This window comes from Hermetia illucens, chromosome 3 (genome assembly GCF_905115235.1).
Source record: "Hermetia illucens chromosome 3, iHerIll2.2.curated.20191125, whole genome shotgun sequence".
Taxonomy (NCBI): Eukaryota; Metazoa; Arthropoda; class Insecta; order Diptera; family Stratiomyidae; genus Hermetia; species Hermetia illucens.
Window position 1 is genome coordinate 71,039,065 of NC_051851.1, and position 22,050 is coordinate 71,061,114.

Genomic DNA, 22,050 nt, shown 5'->3' on the forward strand with positions numbered 1-22,050 from the left:
TTTACTGCATGGCGTAGCCCCCAATGTATGTAGTTGTCGCTATTTCTCAATTTCTCCCACTTCGTGCTTCTGGTCAACACTGCCATTGATTACTAGCCCGTATACCGATGAAGCTCTACATTAGTTATAGTCTCAGACCAAAGTACGTACAGGACATGATGCAAACACGAGTTGATGAAAGCTTGGAGCTTTCGAAAAACAGTGACGGCCATTTTCCATGTACTACTTTCATATAGTAGCATAGAAGGAATATTGGAGCGGTACAGACTCAGCTTGTTGGATCAAATAGCCGGATTCAGTGCGGCTAATCTATCGAGCGACATCACATTCGGTGTCGCCATAAGTCAACTTCTATGTGTTCCCAGACAGAAAACCTTGGTATTTTGTCTCATCTTTAGTCCAATTTTGCCCGCTTTCTTCTGAAAGTTTAGAGACAATTGACAAAGGTCGATTAGACATTGAAGAAGCAAATTACTGTCTCCTTTTTGTCGATCAAACTTTTTAGATGTTCTTTGATACGTTCCACGATGATTTTAATTAATATTTTCGCAACGACAGAATGCATGCAGTTTTTGTCTAACACAGAATTCGCTCCCGTTTTCACTCATTGGAGAAGACTTCCTTTTCCAAGCATTTTCGAATGAGTGAAAATCGTAACTCTATTGAAACTGCAGGCTATGCATGATATAGTTCCGCTAAGGAATCACCAAACCCAAAGTCATTACTTTGTTTGAGCGCCATAATGCCAAAGATAATTCTGTTTGAAGGGCAATCCAAATCCACATGTTACGGTTGCCTGTAAAGTTGTTCACAGGTTTGCCGGATATTAACCAATTCAGAAGCATGGTAGAGCGCCTTTCCTACTCACATTACCGTGGACACTAAAGCTACGTTATTCTTCGAAAGGCGAACAGCTACCTGCAAGCATTTTCTCTTCCTTACGATCTGGTTCTTCGTTTAGCTGTGAGCCAGATCTTATTACGTCCATTTGGGACGTGGCTAGAAATTTACCCAGCACCAAATACAAAGGTACTTTTGGTGGCGACAGAGTAATTGTCAATATTCTTCCCGCTTAGGCTCAGAATATTCGGCTTACATTGTCTAAATTCTCACTAAACTTGGTGAAAGCAAGAATGAATACATTAAATATACACAGTTGTCAAGGAGCAGGTATACATTTCAACAATCAACCATAAACCTTTTACGTTGGTCAAAGTTCGTAGCCGTGAGGTTAATCCTTACACTAGACATTATTAACATTTCGGTAGCCCGCAAATATGTATCACCTTTACTCAGCTCATAGGGAAAGCGAGGAATACTCTAAGTAAAGTTTTAAGCCCTAGCTCAAAGCATTAGGGAATTACTGGCGTGAAAACAATGACATTGAGAGGCAAACACTTGACGATGTAATTTTTATTTTTCGCTTTGAAAACATTTTTCCCTAGGTGGCCGAAACGTCGTGGATCAGTACGAATTTTCTGCTAAATATTTAGATATTTAGATGCTTCTTGACGTGAGCAGTAAACTTTTTTTTCAAATCACTCCTTAAATATCTATTGCTTGAAGTAGTGTACGGGGAGGTTTTCCGCTCTTACTATCAAAAGGACTTCGCTTTTTTGCAATCACTATCAGTTTTAATTTGAGATATCCCCATGCATTGCTGTACTTTTTAATTAAATGGCGATTATTTTTGACCACTTTTCAGTTGGAACCATACCCATTTTGAATCAAATGTCAAAACTAACACCAGATTTGGAAAATAGTAATCACGACCTTTAATTTGACACCACTCATGACTAAAATCGCTGTAAAACAAATTTACACTCCACTTCTGGGCCCCCATCCTCCTTTAAACTTTACGTAGAACCACGGTACTCACAGCATGCGAGGATATTTAACTGTCTCTGAGAAAATGAGGGTGAAAGGCAGAAAGTGAACTGATTTTAATAATGTTTAGTTTTACACAAAGCCATAAGGGGGCCCCCTCCCATTGGAGTTTCAAAAAATGTTTCCTTCGTATATTGATCTTGTTAAGACTGTGGCATAGCAAGCTTCTTGTGAAAAGCAGATTTTTTCATGGGTATTTCGGAGGGGTGGATATGAATACCTGCGGTCTTGTCGACGTGCGATCGCTCCGCTTATCAAGTGGCGTCACGCCAATGCCCAAAGGACTTTCACAAGCTTTCAGCATAACAGAATTCCCATCAATCCCAGATTGCACAGTTGGTGAAACGAATATCTGTCTCTTGATAGTTTATTAGAAAGATGCTTGAGTCCACACACTCAAAACACTGTATGTGGATTTTGGCTCCAAAACATTTGCACTCGGAGATGTGGGTGGTTGAAATTAGCAGCAATTTTGACCATTTTGCAAATCATGCACGTGTTAGTGATCACTGTGGGCAACGAAAAATGCATCAACTGCTCCAAGCGTAGGGTCAGTGACGCTGCAAAAAGGGTTCAGATTCAACATAAAGAGGAAAATGCGGCAAACCGAGAGCATTTCTTTAATGCGGGAAAAGAACTCTACGGCACTGGCATTGCAGATTGAAAAGGTAAAAAAAGTGCAAATTACAACCTTTTTATAAAATGATGCACATTTTTCCCAAATTTAAAAATAATGATAGTCCCGGACAAGGAACATAGCCAACGCAACACTTATTAATAAGAATTATTTTTTTTCTGATTTCGGATAGATCAAATGACCATTCAGGTGCCTCAGAGTTGCCCATGACATTTCGACAAGAACATTTCAAGGATATAAGGAAAACGATGGGTGTTTTTCAAAAACATTTCTGAAAAGTCAAAACATTTGTATATTAAATAAAAAAAATCATTAGATTATCTTTAGTATAACTAATTCCCAAAACAGACCTGATATTTACACTTGGCGGTAGAAAACAGCCTTAAAAACGCCTTGAATAATCACAACTATCCTAATTTGCTGACAAAAAAAATATGTTATGAATAAGCCACTGAATTTTCAAAGGAACTAGCTGCGTAGATATTCAGATATTATGGCACCCGGTCTTCGGAATATAATTTTAAGAAAAGTTGCTTTAACAGTCATCAAGTATTTGAGCGAACACTTCAGCACCTTTTTTATTTAACACTATATATGTAAAGTATTGCGCGCTGCATTCGGCTTTTCTACATCAACTGCATAATAAGTCATAATCAAAAATTTAAAATTCCTTGTTTGCTTATAATCCATGAATGTTTTAATCTTCTCCCGTTGCGAAGGTGAAAGAAGGCGGTAGCGCATCAATGACTAGAAGATAATGCGTAACGAGCCCCCGAACCATCTCTGGCAACAATTCATCGGTCTACATTTTCCGACCAGAAAAATCAAAGAAATAAATTTATGCAACGAAATTACGTCTGAATTGCATTGTTGCAGCTCTCGTTTTTCGAAAATTATCAGAAAAAGATGATTTTTTCAATCGGAAAATTTTTGTGCGAGGGTTTCCCACAGAATAGCTTTCCTATGGTGACGTGTTTGGCAGATGTGGTACTGGTAGTAACAGAATAACTTCTGGTTCGTGAACATATTTGAGAAGCTTTCATATTTGAGTGCTTCCCAATACCATGTGCACTTTTTGTTGTCCGAACTAGGTCGCTGGAAATTTATTGCATACATACACACTTTGCGCATAGATAACACCTTTATTGGAGTTTATGATATATGACGAATTATCTAATCGCAAAAGTCTGATGCTAAAAGGTTTTCAATGAAAATTTTCCTCTTCATGTATGCAGAAATATCCGCTAGTAATCTCATAATAATTTAATGCTTTCCCATAATAAACAAAAGTGATTTAGTATCATGGCTCCTCCGGATTATAAACGGTTCCCAACGTTATCTATTTCCAACCACCCATCCATATCAGTCTATGACCACTCCAGATCAAAAGACGAACGTCCCTCTCCAAGAGTATTCATTCATCTAAGTCCCTTTCTATGTACACTATGCGCTGTAATACCTCCCGGCACAACACATTTCTGTTATCATATGGCCCACCGCCTCTCAATCTTCCTGTCCAGATCTAGGATCATCAGCTTTCCACATTCTTTAATTCCTAACAAAAGGAAACAGTGGGAGCCAGTTAAACTTCCCCTTGCGTCAAATTTTCCGCTTACTATACACTAAAAGGAACTATAACACTTGAAAGTAACCTTTATTTTACATATCCCCCGGAGGGAACAGTAGCACAATGGAGGCAAACCATGCTCCTGAAACCGTGGTGTATGCAAATTGTAAATAAATAATACAACTGTTCTCTGCAGGAAATCTTTCTCCTTTTCCAGTTGTACTCGTAGATACATCTCCTCCGAGTTTTTCATGTTCAATTATATCTGAACTTGTTCGTCATGTTGTGTTACAAAAAAGAATCACGTGTGTGCTGCTATAAATGACATCAACGGAGAACGCAACAACAATTTGATAAATTAGTAGACATCAAAAAATAAACTATCACACAATAAATCTTGATGTTGTCCCAGTCATAGTTGCGTAGTGATTGAGGGAAATATGAAAAGTTTTGGGAAATGCTCGTCAGTGAGTTTTCTGCGTTGTGCACGCAAAAAGTTTCTCTAGTTATTGAAAGTAAATTAAAGCGGGGCGAGAAAATTGCTTTGGTGATTGTTTAATGCCGTATTGCAAGGAAAATAGGGAAAAAGGCTCGTTTGTATACGAGCACGAAGTTCCGTATCGTTTGCCAGAGTACATTATAACAATGTTGCAATGTAATGTAAGAAATGGATTCTATATTGCAAGAAAGTAACTAAAATAATGACTTAGCATTAGGAAGCTAAAAATGGAACCTACGCACCAAGTTGAACCCTGGAAGGAAGTATTAGAAACGTCAAGAGTATTGCATGGGTGGCATGTCTTGAAAAGTTCCTTTTACAATATGTGAATTGAACAAAGCTCAGGACATTTATGTGGTCGCAATTGGGATTCCTTTTGGTGAGCAACATTAGGAAAATTGTTCCCTGTAGCCAGAAGGTCAACAGTCTATAGAATACCAATCATCATTCACTCCAAAGCGGTAATGTTACTTTATGATTATTTATTTATGGTAAAGATTTCACCAAAATTTTCAAATTCACTGCGGAATTATTCTTACCCTGTTGAGGGGAAGTCGCGTTCCGAAGAAATGTTGGTGTTCTTTGATGATCTTGAAATGATGATGACGTTTGTACCATCATCAGAAAAAGTGATGTGAGAAAAAGAATTCACAATGCGAATGGAAAAAGAAGGAGAGCTATCATTTTTATACTTATTATTTCGGAGGCGGTGGTGGTGCTGGCAACGTCAGCACCAAAAACCAACCAACTAACAACATCAAACCGCACTGGTCAAACGGGAAGAATAAAGATAGGAGACTACAACTTTGAGACAGTTGATAATTTCTCCTATCTAGGGTTGAAAATCACCACCGATAACAGCTATGATGATGAAATCAGCGCTAGGCTGTTGTCAGCCAGCAAAGTCTATTTTTCTTATAGAAGCTGTCCCGCTCGAAACGTCTCACCATAGGGTCAAAGCTCTTACTGTACAAGACAATGATCTTGCTAGTCCTCATGTATTCCTCGGAAACTTGGGTTCTTGGCAAGAAAAATTGCGAACTCTTGGCCGCGAATCCTCCGCAGGATTTTTGACACCCATGATGATGGACAATTCCGTAGCCTACATAACGACGAAATCTATGACCGATACCATGACCTTGTGGATAAAATCCGGCTCAATAGGTTACAGCGGGTGGATGAGGATGCTCCAGCCTGGAAAGTCTGTAAGGGCAATATCTATGGTAGGAAAAGAAGACGAGGCTTACTCTGCCCGAGATGGAGCGATGACGTAGGTTAGGACGCCAGATAGCTTTTAGGGATATCGAATTGGTGGACTTCGGCGCGAAACAGGGATGTCTGGAGTTCCTTATTAAGGCAGGTCTAAACCGGATACCGGTTGTTGCGCCGTTGATGATGACGATGATTTAGGAGGAAGGAAAAAATTTAGAGGAGGAGAGAATTTAGTTCCTCAGTTCAGCAAACCACATTCATTAAACTCTTTCTCGTCTATTCTATAATATGTAGAGCAGATCTATGACATCTCGGAAAGTAAGTTACAATACATAACATAGCGAGAAAATTGCAAAAAGACGGTTTTTCCTTCTTCCCTGACCACCTAGTTTCTTCAAAGATAAACCGTACTTGAGAAGCAAATGGTTCACTTCCTCAATGTTAATTTTCTTCCTAGAAGGGACGAAGGGAACAGCTGGGATTTATGTTTCAATAAACTAAGGTCAAGCCAAAAAATGAATTGACAGCGACATGACGGACGACATTACCGTAGATTTTAGATTAAAGACGTTCGTTGATACGTTGATCACAAAGAACACCAGTTGTGGAAAGCCACTTTATCCAGGTTGCGTTAATGCGTGAAGCAATTTCATAACGCAGTACTCCATCGGCTAGTAGCGTTGACCCGAGGTATTTAAATCGCTCTGTTCTGGGCAGATCACTGCCGCTGACAGTGATTGTGTCTGTTTCATGGGGATCGGTAGTCAAAAATTCAGTTTTGTTTAAACTCAATCTGAGACCGTGTTGTATGAGGCGTTCGTTTCATTTTTGGACAAGTTGCTCGAGATCATTTTTGCTATCAGATGCTAGGAAAACATCACCTGCATAAAGCAGTGTGTAGGGTGCCGGACGTTGGATATCCCATGTGACGGTGTCCATAACAAGAACAAATAGGAGTGGTGAGAGGGCGCTTCCTTGATGAACACCAAGAGAGACACGAAGCGGTTTTGATACACCCGCCATACTTCGAACTTTATTTTTCGGTTCGTGGTAGAGCAACTGAACCCAGCGCACGAGTTCTTCTGGGACTAAGTGTCGTCGCAAAGCACACCAGATAAGTTGGTGGGACACACGGTCAAACGCTTTCTCTAGATCCAGAAATGCAATGTAAAGAGGGCGATGCTTCTCACGGTGTCTCCATGAGTAACCGCGCAGCGTGTATTGTGTCAGTAGTTCCGCAGTGTTTGACAAATCCGGCTGAATTCACAGTTATTTCAACGATTTCGCGAATACGGTTGTTAAGAATGCGTTCAAAAATCTTCATGGTATGGGAAAGTAACCGGATCGGACGGTAATTTGAACATTCTGCTCGACTTTTCTTTTTCCATATTGGAACAGTGGTACTTTTTACTTTTTCTTCCTTTCCGAATAACCCGATTAATGAATTCGCTGAGCCACAGTGTTGGGTCCAGCTCTTCGCTTTCCAGAGCCCCGATGCGATGTCATCAGGTCCTGCGACTTTTTCATTCGTTTTATTGCCTCCTCGACTTCAGTTGCGCTGACAAGCGGAACTGCTCCAAATGTCGGTAGTGATTTTGGAAGTGGAGAATGAGCAAATTCTTCAGTTGAAATCTGTCCGTTCTTGTCGGTAACGCAACAGAATTGTTCGATATCCTGTGTACGTTCATTACGGCTTTTAGCAAGTCGATGCAGATGTCTCTCGCCATCCCGAGTGTCCAGTTTATCGTAAAGATTTTTGTAATGGTTCGCTCGGGTGAAAGCGACCGCTTTCTTTGCTTCCCGGTTGGCATTCTTATAAATTTGCCAATTAGCAGGTGTTTTATCGTCGAAAATTTGTGGTAGAGGCGTTTCTTTTCACGGACCTTCATTTCAACAGCATCATATGAATTTATATTATTAAAAATTAAAAAAAAAAATAATCTTTTGTTAACATACTCAAACGATTAACAAGGGGAAATTATCTGTCTATCTGTGTGGGTACTTTGCAATAAATTGTATGATTTTTTTCTAAAGCGCATCATTTGTGCAAAAATCGACATACAATATGTCTGTAATTGGTTCTACCGCAAGACCTTCAAAAAAGGAAGCAATGTCGACGAAAAGCTGCTTAACTTCCATTTTCTTTATTTTATTGAGAAGAAATAATTTATCAGGGTTTTTATTGACTTCATTGTTCCGTACCCACCATCCCCCCAACTCCCATACCAAAACATGATTAGTTATAATATTTGGAAGCTATGGAAGTCTAACCCCTTGAGTAATCGGCGCAATGTCTAAGTACAGATTTCCATATAAAATTTACGAGGACTCTATGTAATCAGGCAGCCTAGTCAATCATTACATTCCTTAGAATGCAATAAGAAATTGGATTTATAGCAGGGAGCATGTATACATAACTTTTATTAGTTTCAACTAATTGCAAATTATAAAAACTAAATGAAAATTTGCAACGGAAAATAAAGGTGCATAACTCTGATAATAATATGTTAAGAACTACAAAAGAAGTAAAATCAAGAAACTTTATAACAAACTATTAATCTAAAAAGTTGATCCATTTGAAAGCCATGAAATGTATTAATGTCGACACTAGGAATATGAATGCTCTTCGCTCTACAAATGCAGGTCTGCAGTTGGAACTGCAGTTGCTCGCATGATGGATAACACTTTTCATTATTCTTCTAGTTTTCCGAAAGGAAAAATTTATCGTACCAATAAAAATATTTATTGATATGAAACGTCCGTGCACCGAAAAGATATATGAGAAAGGAGGCAGATGCAGCGGAAATCAAATGGAAGGAAATTAATAGTATTGCTCTGAACGTTTACCGAATTGGTTAAATCGTATCTAAAATCAGAATTGCTACTACACAGCAGCGTATTCACCGCGAAAGAAAATTTTTGTTTTACGTTTTCTGTTCGATGCAAGAATATATTTACGTATGAAATATATACATAAAATCTTCACTCTTCGTGAAATAAATTTGATACTATGATGAAACTATATTGAAATTGGTTTCTTTCGAAATTCTACCACGATTCAGATCAATGGCATTTTCATGTTCGCTAAAGAATATTGATAGCGTCCTTATGGAAATTGACGATTGAATTCCAATTTACCTGGTATATCTCTAATTGATCGTGAAAAATAATTCTTTTCTTCGGTATTAAGTAGTTTGGTTCCACATTCTCATAATTTTCAATCTTCTCATAAAGCTTTTCATGCGGGTAATATATTTTTCCACCTTACGTGTCGAAGCAAGTCTAGGGTGTTATTGTCCTAACAAAGCTTTTCTTTAACTACATACACCACTACCGACGATCGAATAACGCGAGCTAAGGGATAGGTCCTTGCCTATCATTAAAAGGTATAAGAAAACAACTTGTATCTCTTCAAAGAACTGGAACAAATCGGGAAACCGGAAGCTAAACCTTTCAGGTATGAAAGTTTTGTGTAATGTTTATATAAGCATATTTGAATTGACATTTGCCCCATTTGTACCTATAACTTTGTCAGTAGTTTCCACCAAACTGGGTAACATCATGCTCTATAGTGCAACCTTTATTACCGCGAAACTTTATGATTTTAGGATAAACTTAAGGAGAGTTCCCAGGCAATTTCTAAAAAATATACTTGTAATGAATATAGTAATATACTATTATCAATTTTATTTAAACCGGTATAGGAATGGAGAGCGTTTTGACACCTAGATATCTTGAGCATTGACCACCGTATTTTTTTCAGATAGTTGGAGCGGGTAGTTTCTAAGAACGGGTCCTTGAAATAACTGACCCCTTTCATGTCAAAACTAATATCGGTTTAGGAGAGTATTAATCGATATCTTTCATTTGACATTGCACATGTCTATATTCGTTGAAAAAAAATTTACACAATTTACACCCCCTTTAAACTCAAGGTGGAATTATGTTACTCACTGCCTGTAATGGGATTCGCAGGTTCCACTTTTCTACCAAATTTCGTATAAATTGGGGTAACCGTTTCAGAGATGAAAGGTGTAACAAAACAGAAAGACAAACAGAAGGCAGACAGGAAGCCAGTAAACTGGCTTTTCACAAAACCTTACAAACCGGTTTTAACTTTAGTCGAAAAGTTTTATTTGAAAACGTCTCTCACTTACAAGTGGAGTCTTAAGACAAACTGAATTACTTTATGTCTTCGCGAAATTCCGGAATGTAAAAATGTGAAGCTGCAATTCGCTACGGGGGTATGGAAAGCTGCATTTGTAACATGAAAAAGTTTCTGACTACGTTAATTGCAGACTAAATGCTAGTCTGGCTCATTGGAAGCGGACCACTTGGTCACATGGTTGACACGGGTGTCTTCTCAGAACTTTGTGGAGTGAGGGATTTCTGGGAACGTTACGCGAGTTACTCTCATATATTTTTTATATCTTCGTTGACGTTAAAGTGCAAAAAGATTAGCAAAAACACCTAATAACAAGAGCCGAGTTGGGTGGCGCCTACCGGATCACGTGCAATAATTGCGGAAAGATCTATATCATGCAAACGAAGTGACTTGGCTGATTTACGGAACATATAAAAAGGATATCTAAGGACGAAAGATCTATCAAACAAACCGAAGAAATGTACTCCTACCGCTCACTTTCATTCGCCCCTAACTAGCTTCATCGAGGTTCGTTAAAATTGCTTCCAATAAGACCCAGCAATACAAAACTTTGCTTCAGGCGCTGAATGCTTTTTCGCAGTGGAGGAAGGTAAATGGAAAGTAAGTAAATGTGATAGTATTCGACCCCATTCCCCTGTTGTTTCAACATTTTAAGAGTGAAGTAGCAGAATGTGTACCTTCTGTTGGGCCTGCTTTTTAAAGACGTAGAGTCATATTCTCATTATCAGAATAGACGCAAAATTTAAGATTTACACGGTGCTATGGATCACAGTAGCACTCAACTATTTTGAAGCAGTAAAATAATGAGTAAAATTGAATTTTCCACCCCATCCTCGGAGGGGAAGAGGATGAGGACGATATAGGGAAATAAGAGCGAATTCCTCCCTTTCTAATCCCGTTAAGGAAATGCGGCGGTCATCCTCCCCGCTTTAAAAAGTCAAAATGCCTCAGTAGGGTTTAATTGTCAACTCTATTCCCGCAGGAGTATAAACGAAGAAGCGGCAGTTTTTCTCTATCAAACTTGGGTGAAAAATCATGGAGACCATCACCCCTTGAAAAATCACGACGTATTAAATGAGCCGACGAAGAATGATGAAGGTCACTATTCCTGAAAAAGTTACAGCGCTCCAAAAAGGACTTTTTTTCGTAGCATATTGATAAGGCAATCATCGCCGCAACGTGCAGGGAGTTTTACAGAATATTCTCCAGATGGATGTTATTTCAAAAAACTATTGGTACTTTGCAAGAAACTTATCATATCAGAGATGGTATAGTCTCCAAAGCCCACCATTCATGTCCACATTTTACCAGCGGCGGTAACGTGGATGGGATGAAGTTTCTCTGTCAGTTTCGACTATTCATGCTTCTGCTGATCGAATCAAAAATGATTCGGCCAACCGGCCTCATATATTTGTTTTGGCTATGAGGGAGGATTTCCTGCTTGTTTAAACCGTAAGCAAGAATTTGATGAGCATTTTTGGTAAATGGTTACACACAAAAATATCTCAAATTCTCGTCTCAAGGCCTTCCACGTCCAGAGTTGAACTAATGATGTTGCAGCTTGCCGGTACGTGGGTGGTGTTTTCAGTTCAATTGACCGGATGCACAGCGAGCACTTCAGATGCAACTGGCAGGCCAAACTGAACGTGGATGGCAGACTAAATAACTCAAAGCATTTCGCGAGAGTGGCAGCGCTATTGCTTACAACGTGGGCGCTAGCACTCATGATAAGACAGATCCCGGATTCTGACTGTGCCGAAACGAAAATCTCGCTGGTGGCAGTGTAATTTGTATCGTGATTTGACGTCGGATATCAGTCGACTCAGCTGTGAATGAGCACCTGAGTCAAATCAGGGTAATAATCTCGGGCGAGCCCAATGCTGACCACATTGTCTTCTACAGTGTACTGTAGTGTACCGTAACGGTCTTGAATGAAGTGATCTAAGACACTTCAAGGACTAGATCCAATATGGATTGTTGCGCCAACGATTATTATTATTATATGTAGGGATGAATAGAAAAACCGATCTAAAAACTATTGTAAAAGGTTCGGACATGATCCGAATTGGAATCTTAGTTTCTATTGTATGAAAAGTTAGTTTATTTATACTCTATTGTCATATTTTTGCAATCGAAACTGCAGTTGTCTAAATCCAAATTGTCCTTCCAGCGAAGAGTGCAGTAAGATGTCCTTTGGAGCAAGATCAGCACTGCACTTTACAAAAAACTTGGTCACGTTGGAATTGCATTTGGCCCAAACATTATTATAAGGTAACTGTTACCAGACCTTTTCGATAAAAGATTTGAATTTCAAAACGAACTCTTCGTGGACAACAAGGAAACTGATTAGCATAAGCTTCATCTGCAAAGGCTAAATTTAAGCCTCCTTAAACTAGTTTCTATATTATTCATTCATAGGGATGAACACTTGGCAAGCAACTTTTCTGTATTCAGCGTCCAAGCTTACAATCATTTCAGATGGCTTTTTAAGCAGTTTCGACAGCCTATATTAAATATCTGCAAGTTCACTCATATACTTCGTAATTAAAGCACTAAGCAAAGAAAGAAGATTCTGTATCGTAGGCTGAATGTCCAATATGAATCGATCCCTCTGTGAATTTGTAATTAAACCGAGTCCGTGTAATAATCTTGGCCATCGCCGACTGTTATGGTATCAACATGAAGTACATTAAACGTGCTTCAGAGTCTAGATTCAAATTGAAAGGTTGCGTTATCGATTATTATTATTTAGGTCACGTGATATACAGGCTTCATCCAGGAATAATACAGAAGTTCTCTTATAGGACTCCGTTTGGCAAAACCTAGTCCATAGTAAATCCAGTTAAATGTACTAATAAATCGTGTGGTGACTAAGGACTAACCCTAATAACAGCGGGAACTATAGCTCAAATCCAAAAGTTTGGTTGACTAATTCGCCGAGCGGTATAATGAGTAGAAGTGTTTTCTGAATTACAGACCTGATCCATTTGTCCCAAAAATAACCATAGCCATATATTTCTTTAAAAAATTATGACCATAAATGGCAGAAAATGACTTTCAGTGTAGCAGACTATACAACTTAATTTAATATGAAATTTGGTTGCAGTCGTAGTCTATATTATGAGTTCGTTCATGCGAATTTTCGTAGCTTTAGGGTAAAATGAAAACAATTGAATTTTAAAAATAGATTTCAAATGCATCCTCCAAGTAGATTAATTTGAATAGATTATTGAATGCTCTAAGAACATCAACGATTTTTTATATATCGTTGGGTACTTTTTGAAATTTAATCTAATATTACTGTAAGTCGATAGTGTTTGATTTCATCCGACACCAAAATGCAGATCAAAACCGTTGACTTGATGCTCTGCACAGCCTTCTACACCACCTCCTTAAATTGAGGATACAATCATGTGACAGAATTCATTGTCGCCTTATGCGAAGAAAATTACACATCAGCAGTTGGAATCCACTCCTAACACACACGGTAAGCAAACAGCGATCAAGCCAATTATATTCATTATACACAACGCCTGAGAGGGCAGAGTGTTAAGTAACCAAAAACAGGAAAATTGAAAACATAGATTTCCTTTGAAAACTATTTACACCCATTTTGTACATCAAAAGGCTCGAAACTCCCCATGGAAAATAGATCCTGTAAAAATCAGATTCCAGCATTTAGCAACAGGGACTAATAAGGAACCTGAAGCAATGCTAAATTTCCAACGATTCATTTTCGTGAAAAGAGTATCAAAAATTTGTTGGAACCCTTACTAGCAGCTCTTAGGAAAAACAATTGTTCCATTGAAAAGAAAGAAATCAATGAAACGAAAACGCAAATTTATTCAGAAGTAATGTGACAAAGGACCATGAAAAATAATAATGGTTTGTACGTTGTACTTAAAGGCATTGAGCCCGAAATTGATTTTAATAAAATTAAGACGAGCTCACTGAACTGGGATATGCGATGAAATCAGTTAGTGTCATTATGAACCAAAGCAGGATGCTGAAACCTCTAGCCAAAGTTGATCTGAATCCAGAGAGAGAGAGAGTATTTGACATAAAAACTTCGCTACCTTCGCCACAGGAAAATCACAATGGAAGTCATCGCAACCATAAATTGTCCATAAATTGTCAGGAATTTGGCTTGCACCAATAAAGGTAGCACAGACATAAGATGAGGTAATTTGGTTCAAAATCATAAAGGATGTGTATATAAAGTCCTGAAGTCAAACGCCCCTGTCTAAAAATGGAAATGACAACAAATCACAACCCGCCAATTGTCGACCTTGAGTACCTTACTAGTCTTGCTTTTCGTCTCAGAGTACAATTCACTAACAAATTGGAAACAAAAAACCAAAAAGAGTCTACCACTGCCAGCAGAAGCAAGAACTATCTTCTTGGTTGAAATTAGTGTCCATGTTTTTGTTTTACAGTTGGTATATAAGTTGAAAAATGGGAACTAGGTTTTTTTCCTTATCCTGTAAATATTTTTATTTTTTCCCCCGCATACGATCGTTTCGGAGACCACGTGCCTCCTTCTTCAGTGCTAGTACCTAATTTCCATATTCTACATTCCATATACGAGTATATATTAGCGCCATAACCCAGAAACTAATAAAAAACCACAATATAAAAAATACTAGATTGACGTCGACGACGACGTCGTCGAAGTAAAAGTCAACATAGGCTGGGGACCGGTCCTGCCGAGAAATGAGCATGGGCTTTTGACGGATGGACAGTTTCAGGACGTATGCAAGTAAATAAGTCCGACCTACAAAAATATGGGTCAGTGCTCTCAATATTGGTACCCTCACTGGAAAGCTAACGCGCAGGAGCCCTTCAGAAGAGAGGCATGGAAAACTAGGCCCTATGACATCTGTAACATAAAATGCGAACGCGTTGAAGACGGCTATACGTCTTTCTGCTATGTTGGTCCATACACTCAACATGGTGTCAATACTGGTATCTCTGAAAATTCCTGTGAAGCCCTCAAAGAAATCGAGTGATTTGATGACCAGTTGATGAAGTTTACTATTACTCAGTTGTGCATCGATCATTGCGTCAAAGAAACGTCAAATCAAACCGAAACTATGATCCACAAAGCTGTCAACGTAACCTAGTTGATCAAATGAGAAATTCGGTTTCGAAAAGACGTCCAAATGAACATCTGTCAGAAACGCCGCTATCATCTTCTCGTAGATAAAAGACCTCCACGGGAGATTCTTCCCACCCACCGCTTCGCCAACCACAGCCGACATTTGGAGCAATTAAACCTAGTAATGGCACAGAGGTTGAAAAGGAATTAGGCAAATAATATCTGGGAACCCAATAAATCCTGTTGACCGTCCAACTGAGCTTTGAAAATCATAGACCTTGGAACTAACAATCTAGCTCAGTAATATCTTAATCCGTATTTTCCAGGAGAGTAGAACGCATCTAATTGGTAAGAAAGTATGGCCAATTCAATATGGAGAAAAAAGGCAGTCGAACAAAATATTCCAATCACCATTTAATTCGGTTGTTGTTCTGTAGCTTGAAGATTTTTAAATGTATTCATGACAACCCCACTCGCGATATCGTTCCAATTTATAGGAACCAAAGCATGTTTGTCAAAGTTTGTAGAAATGCGGACGCAACAGACGTAACCGCATAGTACTCATGGAAAAATAAAATGAAAAGTCTCACTACATTGTATTTCAGGATCTAGAGAAGGCGCACTGGCTTTAGTTGCTCTACCGCATTCCGCAGAGTTAAGTTCGAAATGTGACAGGTATACCAAAACAAGTTCGTGTCTCGGTGGGTGCTCATCAAGAAAATGCCGCCCCGACATTTCTGTTTGTTCTCATCATGAACATCGTAAAACTTTAACATAGCATATTCAACGTCTAGTACCCTAAGCACTACTCTATGCAGATAACGTTTCCCAAGCGTCTCACAATAAAGCTGATTTCAAGTAACCTGCACAAAACTAGAATGAGCGCCTTATTCACCTCGAACTCTACTATATCAAACAAAGTTTTTGACGGCCGGCTTTATCCGGATCAATACTATCAGACAAGATGAAATGTGCTGTGAAATTGCTTCACGCTTCAGCGCAAGTTGAATTCCATAACTAGCGTTCTTTATGTCCGATGGATCAATGGACGTCTCAAATTTTGTCTTCCGCGGTGTCGTTTGCTCTATTACATTCTATGGTTCTCAATGCGAGCCGATTATTAAAGACAATATACAGCACCTCGCGGTGAAAATGAAAAAGATGTTACGTTAAATCAGTGACACATCGCGCAATGATGACTCCCAAAATGAAGACATCCACGATCAATATGAGGTTGCGACAATCGTGGAGAAATAGCAATTAGAGGGTATCGTCATATAATTCGCGCTAACAAGAATCCCCTAGCTAGGATCAGGTTGAACAGCGATCAATGAACAGTGACCAAAATGCCAATATTCGATACTAGTTGGTGACTTAAAAGCCGTCTACTCCCGGGTCAAGCTTATTAGCAGGCAAATGATGAATTTGATTCATGCTTAGCTGATCTATTTATCAATTGGCCGAAGAAAGTAACAGCTTCAGTTTTCTCGGCTGTATCTTTTATGATTTTAAACACCCTAGAGAGAAACACAGAAGTAATCCAGCGAATTTGATTAAACGCGAACGGAAACACTGAAAATAACCAGTTTAGAAGAATTGGTCATGTCTGCAGATGTATTCAATTCAATGAACTATATTATTAATCAATTCCCCCATAAGACAAGGACAAGATAGCAGAGAAATAGTTCACTTTTCTAAAACTTGCCATTGAGGCTCTGGATAAATTTCTCCTTAAACGCAGCAAACTTGATCACCAGCAAAATACCGGAGCTAGTCGACTTAGAAATTTCAAAAGTAATACCATGTCAATGTATAATGGGACAAACACTACTATACACGATTCGTCCGCAATCATTACGGTGCACAATAGTGCAATATTCGACAAAATAGGTCTACAAGCATTGGCAAATATGCAAACAGATAATCAAGAATAGTATTTCGCTGGAAATTGTTTTAAAAATCTGAAATCGATAAAGTCCTTGAATGATTCAATGAAATTGTATTTGAAGCGACGACTGAAAGGTCTAACTCTCCTTTATACAAGTGATCACAAATTAAGCTTCTTTTCTCGAAATTCTCAATATTAACAGAGATACGAGCGGCCCACCAAAAACCTCAAAAGGAGTTGTCTTCAAGGAATTCTATTCGTAGACAATTTAAAATTTTTGGGCGATAAAAGATGAGGCCAGAGAGAATGGCTCCAAACTGCAAGCATAATCAACAAAACCACAAAACTTTTTAAATCGGCATTTACAAAGAATCACAAGTTCGATATTCGGGCTATTTACATCCCATCCGCTCACTATTTGTTGCGGAAAGTAGCTAAAAAACTAAAGCTAAACAGACTAGCAAGTAGCAAGTCTCCGAGAATTGGACTAAAAGTGTTGGGGATACAGTCAGAGCCTTTGCAGCTCACCTGAAAAAGTATCTAAACCAATCGACAGTTAAATACCACTTGAACTTCCAAGATATTCACTTAGTAATAAGCTGAGTGACCTGCGCATATCCTTGCAACTTTCGACCCAATTGGTCCGGTCCGCCATTAAGTGGATGGAGTATTCAGGCCTCCCTCAATCCTAAAAGGAAAAGCTAGTTTTTGGTCGGCTGGCTTAAATAAGTTCAGATTTATACTCAAGTCGTGTTTATGAATGCATATTAGGGGTAAAAACCTCTTCCGTCACGCTTCTAGGGCAGTGTTTGATTATTTCCCTTTGTCCCGAACAAAATCACAACTCTATTTTTGAAAAATTTGGTGCAAGTACAAAACAGACGCGCCCAGTGGGAGAAATTTCTCTCTAACTAGTACGACTTTCCACCAAGTGGATGCCGCTCTCAGGACTTCGTCAATCTTGAAACAAAAATACATGATAGAAGTCAAAGAGAAAGTCATCCCTAAAGCGGGGTATAATGTGGTAATTTCTTTCTAGTTGGAATAGCTGGTAAAAGGCTCCGGTATAGTTCCAAAGGAATCCTGAGTAGAGGTTATTTTTCAAACTGTTGGAAAAATGCAATTGTAGCAATAATCCCAAAGCCTCGAAAGGATGGCACTTAAATAAAATTGCAGAGACCGAAAGCTTTGTTACCACCAGATCAAAATTATTCGAAAAAATTCTGCTCTAGAGGCTATTGCCAATCCCAACGATGACAAATGTGCTACCAGATCATAAATTCGGATTTAGGAGCAGTACAAGATTATAGAGCTAGTTCACAGGAATGTATCGGAAATAAGCAACGCTATTGATGGAGATTTGGCATTTGGTACCTTTTGATAAAAACAGATGCTTTCTCCTCGCCTATTTCTGCAAACTATTAACACCGTATTTGACGAAACGCATATTCCATGTGAAATGCAAATATGTTCCCAATGACCTGTTACGTTGTCACAGCAGAAGAACCTCAAGGGAGTGTTCTGTAAATAATGATCCTATATTATACATAATGATTAAATCGTAACCAATGTAACGACAACCAGAAATAAAAAATTAGTTTCAAAAATGGAAAATGAAGGTGACGATTCAACTTTAAATATTCGGAAATAGACTCGTTAAAGGCTCACCCAGAAGCGGCACATAGAGGCGAAGGACTAGTAACTCATACTAAAGTTTAAAAACAATTTTTGGTTGCTTCGCAGAAAATCATTACTTTCTCTGAACTGTAAGTTACCAAACCAGCCAATATAAATCTGTTACAATGGACTGGGTCCAACATTCTCAGATGTATCTTAGATGCTGATGGAATTTCCTGCATACAGGCTTGGGAAGCACAACAGTTGAAGAAATTGAGTATCGCGTCAGTAAACACTCAGCTAGGCTAAAGAACCATCCGAAGGTGAGAGAGGGAGTGAAAGTTTCTATCCCACAGAAAATTCATAAGACTGAAAATAGTTAACTCCCAAAACATAAGAAATGATTTTTGCTTGGAGAGTTTCGAAAAATAAGTCCTGTCTCTTTTAACATTTGTAGTTTTTTACCCCTTACACCCTTTCTCTACAGACGACGGAAAACTGATATTTTTTCTTGAAACCCCTGGATGGGACCCTCTTAAACTCCACTCAAAATCAGGTCTGTGATATGTCCACCAAATTTCATTTCAATAAGTGGACCCTTTTCTGAGAAAAACTCAGCCAGACAGCAAAGCAATTTTAATTTTTACAAAGAACCTTAAAAATATTTACTGGGAAATATCGTCCTCACTTATTCGAGTAATTTTTGCTTTCGATAATATATCCATATATAATAATAATAATAATCGTTGGCGCAACAATCCATGTTGGATCAGGGCCTTCAAGTGTATTAGAGCACTTCATTGAAGACTGTAACGGTACACTAGGAGGCAATGTGGTCAGCATTGCGCTCGACCGAGATTATTACCCTGATTTGACTCAGGTACTCATTCACAGCTGAGTTGACTGGTGTCCGACGTCAAATCACGATACAAATCCCACTGCCACCAGCGAGATTTGAACCGCGACCTTCCGTACGACAGCCTTGCGCTCTAACTACTCAACTATCCGGACAACGTATCCATATATAATCATCCTAATATTTTGAAATGCCTTAGCGATGCAGTGCCTTTACCAGCATGATTAAAGGGCTGAGTAGTTTTCCAAGAAGTGAGTCCATACAGGAAATAAGTCTTCCATATTCGTCGAGCAAACAATAAAGGACAATGACATTCATCGGCATTAGTATTCATCAGAAACCAGAAAAATTCATCGAAATTAAAAAAATAAAATATAGAACCATCCATGTAAACGATTCTACTTTGCCACTTGGAAGACCCAGACATCTTGAACTGTGGATAAGCCTTCTATTACTATCTCCGAAGCTAATCCAATGGTAAAATCAGTGAAGTGATTTTGAGAGAACTATGCCAACACGTAGATACTTAGCTAATTGAGTTGTCGGAGGTTGAATCGGGAGTACTCCATGAATAGCTCTGCAGGAATAACTCAGTGGTCTTCTAAGTCAAATGTTGAAGACATCATGTGGCATGATATATAACTCTCCCGAATGAGGGATGAAAAAGTTTTTCCTCTAAATTAAAACGTTCAGTCTGGCTTTTATTCAATCCAACGTATAGTGCAAACACAACATTAGAAATTTCATTCATCTACCTTTCGAATCACCTGAGATATCTATTTCCGTTCCATATGAAGCTTTAGTTATACTAAAGTTTTTAAGGAAAGAATCTACTCAGTGTTCACCAATCAAGATCGTTATAACTTATCATCAAATCCTAGATCATACCACTAATATCCATTTGAAACAATACCATTCACATATCGCATAAAAAGGGAAATCCTTACTTTGTTAACTATTTTGCGATGATATGATATCCGCCAAGCTAGATGAAACTGATAATCACAAGTCACACTTCTTCAATCACTTAAACTCAATTATTCTAACTCGAAATCCGTTACAGTTATCCACACGAAACTCCAAACGGAATACTGAAAACCCACAATGAAGTCAAAATTCGAAATGTTTCTATCCACGTAAATATCTTTTAAATATTTTACCGCAAATATCTCAAACTATTCGATAATCTACGAAGGATATGTACGAAATGTGATACTGTTCAGGACAGAATGTAAAAACGCTATTCAGTTATCCACCCGTAACGTGTGAGACGTTTGGTTGAAATGCAGAATTCACAACTGCGGTAACGGCCTTTATATACATTTATCTAAAAGTCGTATTTTTATCTGTAACCGTTTATAAGTTTTTGAACGGACGGAAAAGCGAAAGCGCTGTTGGAAAAGCTCTTTGGCTGCTTTACCAATACAGGTCTGCACAGATTCCACAGTGTGATGTCCTCCCAACTGATAACATTATGAGGTCTACCTTCTGCTATGCTCCACATGTTCAGTTCAGCGAGTTCCACTGTTTTGTTGATAGCTGAATTCAGAACGATATTTTGAGACACAGCTGACCGAGCTTTCCACCATGCGCAATTCGGAAAGGAGGAATTCACCATCAATTCCACCCCATCCACCGCATTCTTATGGTGCACACAATAACGGCTGTAATCGCTTCTGAAGCGAAACAGTAAATCAGTTCCAAGGAAATTCAGCCACTCATGATGTTAAGATGATGCTTTCATCAGATTGAAGCACTTAAACTTATTTTTTCTCTTAATTTACTTAAACTAGCACCAATGCAGCCAATGTTAATAGAGGGCTTGAACTTTGTGGATGGGAACACACGCCTCTAACCAGCAGCACGGATGAAGGGTACTATCGAAGTTGGGGGGATGCACCACAAATAGAATGCAACTTTCGGCAGAAAACTTTCTTCAGAATAAATAAAACTTTATCACTTGAATAACATCAACTTCCTGCCAAATCCCCACAAAATATTAGCGGCCCTTTTTGGGGCCACTATCTTTTCTCCATTCTTAGCATCAGACGGACTCAATTCTAAGCCGTTAATTGGTTTTTGAATCTCTACTGAAGAAGGCCACCCACTTCAGGTTTCCGGCTTCACGTAAACTGCCTCGCGGGCTTGTGCAAATTTTTCGTTTGTTTTCAGCCCTGCGAAAGAATGCTTGACGGAAAGTAGAACATAATTAAGCGTGCCTGTTACTTTCATAACTTTCAAGAAAGTCAAATAAAAAGGTAAATGTCCTGCAGGATTTTGCCACAAGGTATCTTCTTGCCAACAATTGTCTATCCAGGAGAGCGCTGTCGACGAGGAGAAATTTAAAAAAGAAAATAATTACACGGAATTCTCTTTGTAATTGTAGTAAGTAACGGAGGAGGAATGATCTTATTAAGTTGCGATGTTTGAAAAATGTTAACAATGGAGTTCTGTTTAACTACGTAATTGAGTTTCGTTTACTGTGAGAAATTTGATTGGATAACTTGGAACGGTGAGTTGGCAATTTTGAATGTGAAATCGAGAAGGTTCGATAGATTTGTTCGTGTAGAATTCAATCCTGAAAACTCATTAAGGAGGAATTCCAAATAAAATGAAATTTCCAA

At 38.6% G+C, this 22,050-nt stretch overlaps 1 protein-coding gene across 1 annotated transcript in view; it reads right to left on the bottom strand.

Moving 5' to 3' along the window:
- Nucleotides 1–20,728, bottom strand: part of LOC119651431 (calexcitin-2) — a 251,515-nt gene extending 230,787 nt beyond the window's left edge. The window contains exon 1 of the mRNA XM_038055029.1: nt 20,374–20,728. The gene's annotated coding sequence lies outside the window, so the exon portion shown is untranslated. The remainder of the gene's footprint in view (nt 1–20,373) is intronic.
- Nucleotides 20,729–22,050: the final 1,322 nt, after the last annotated feature.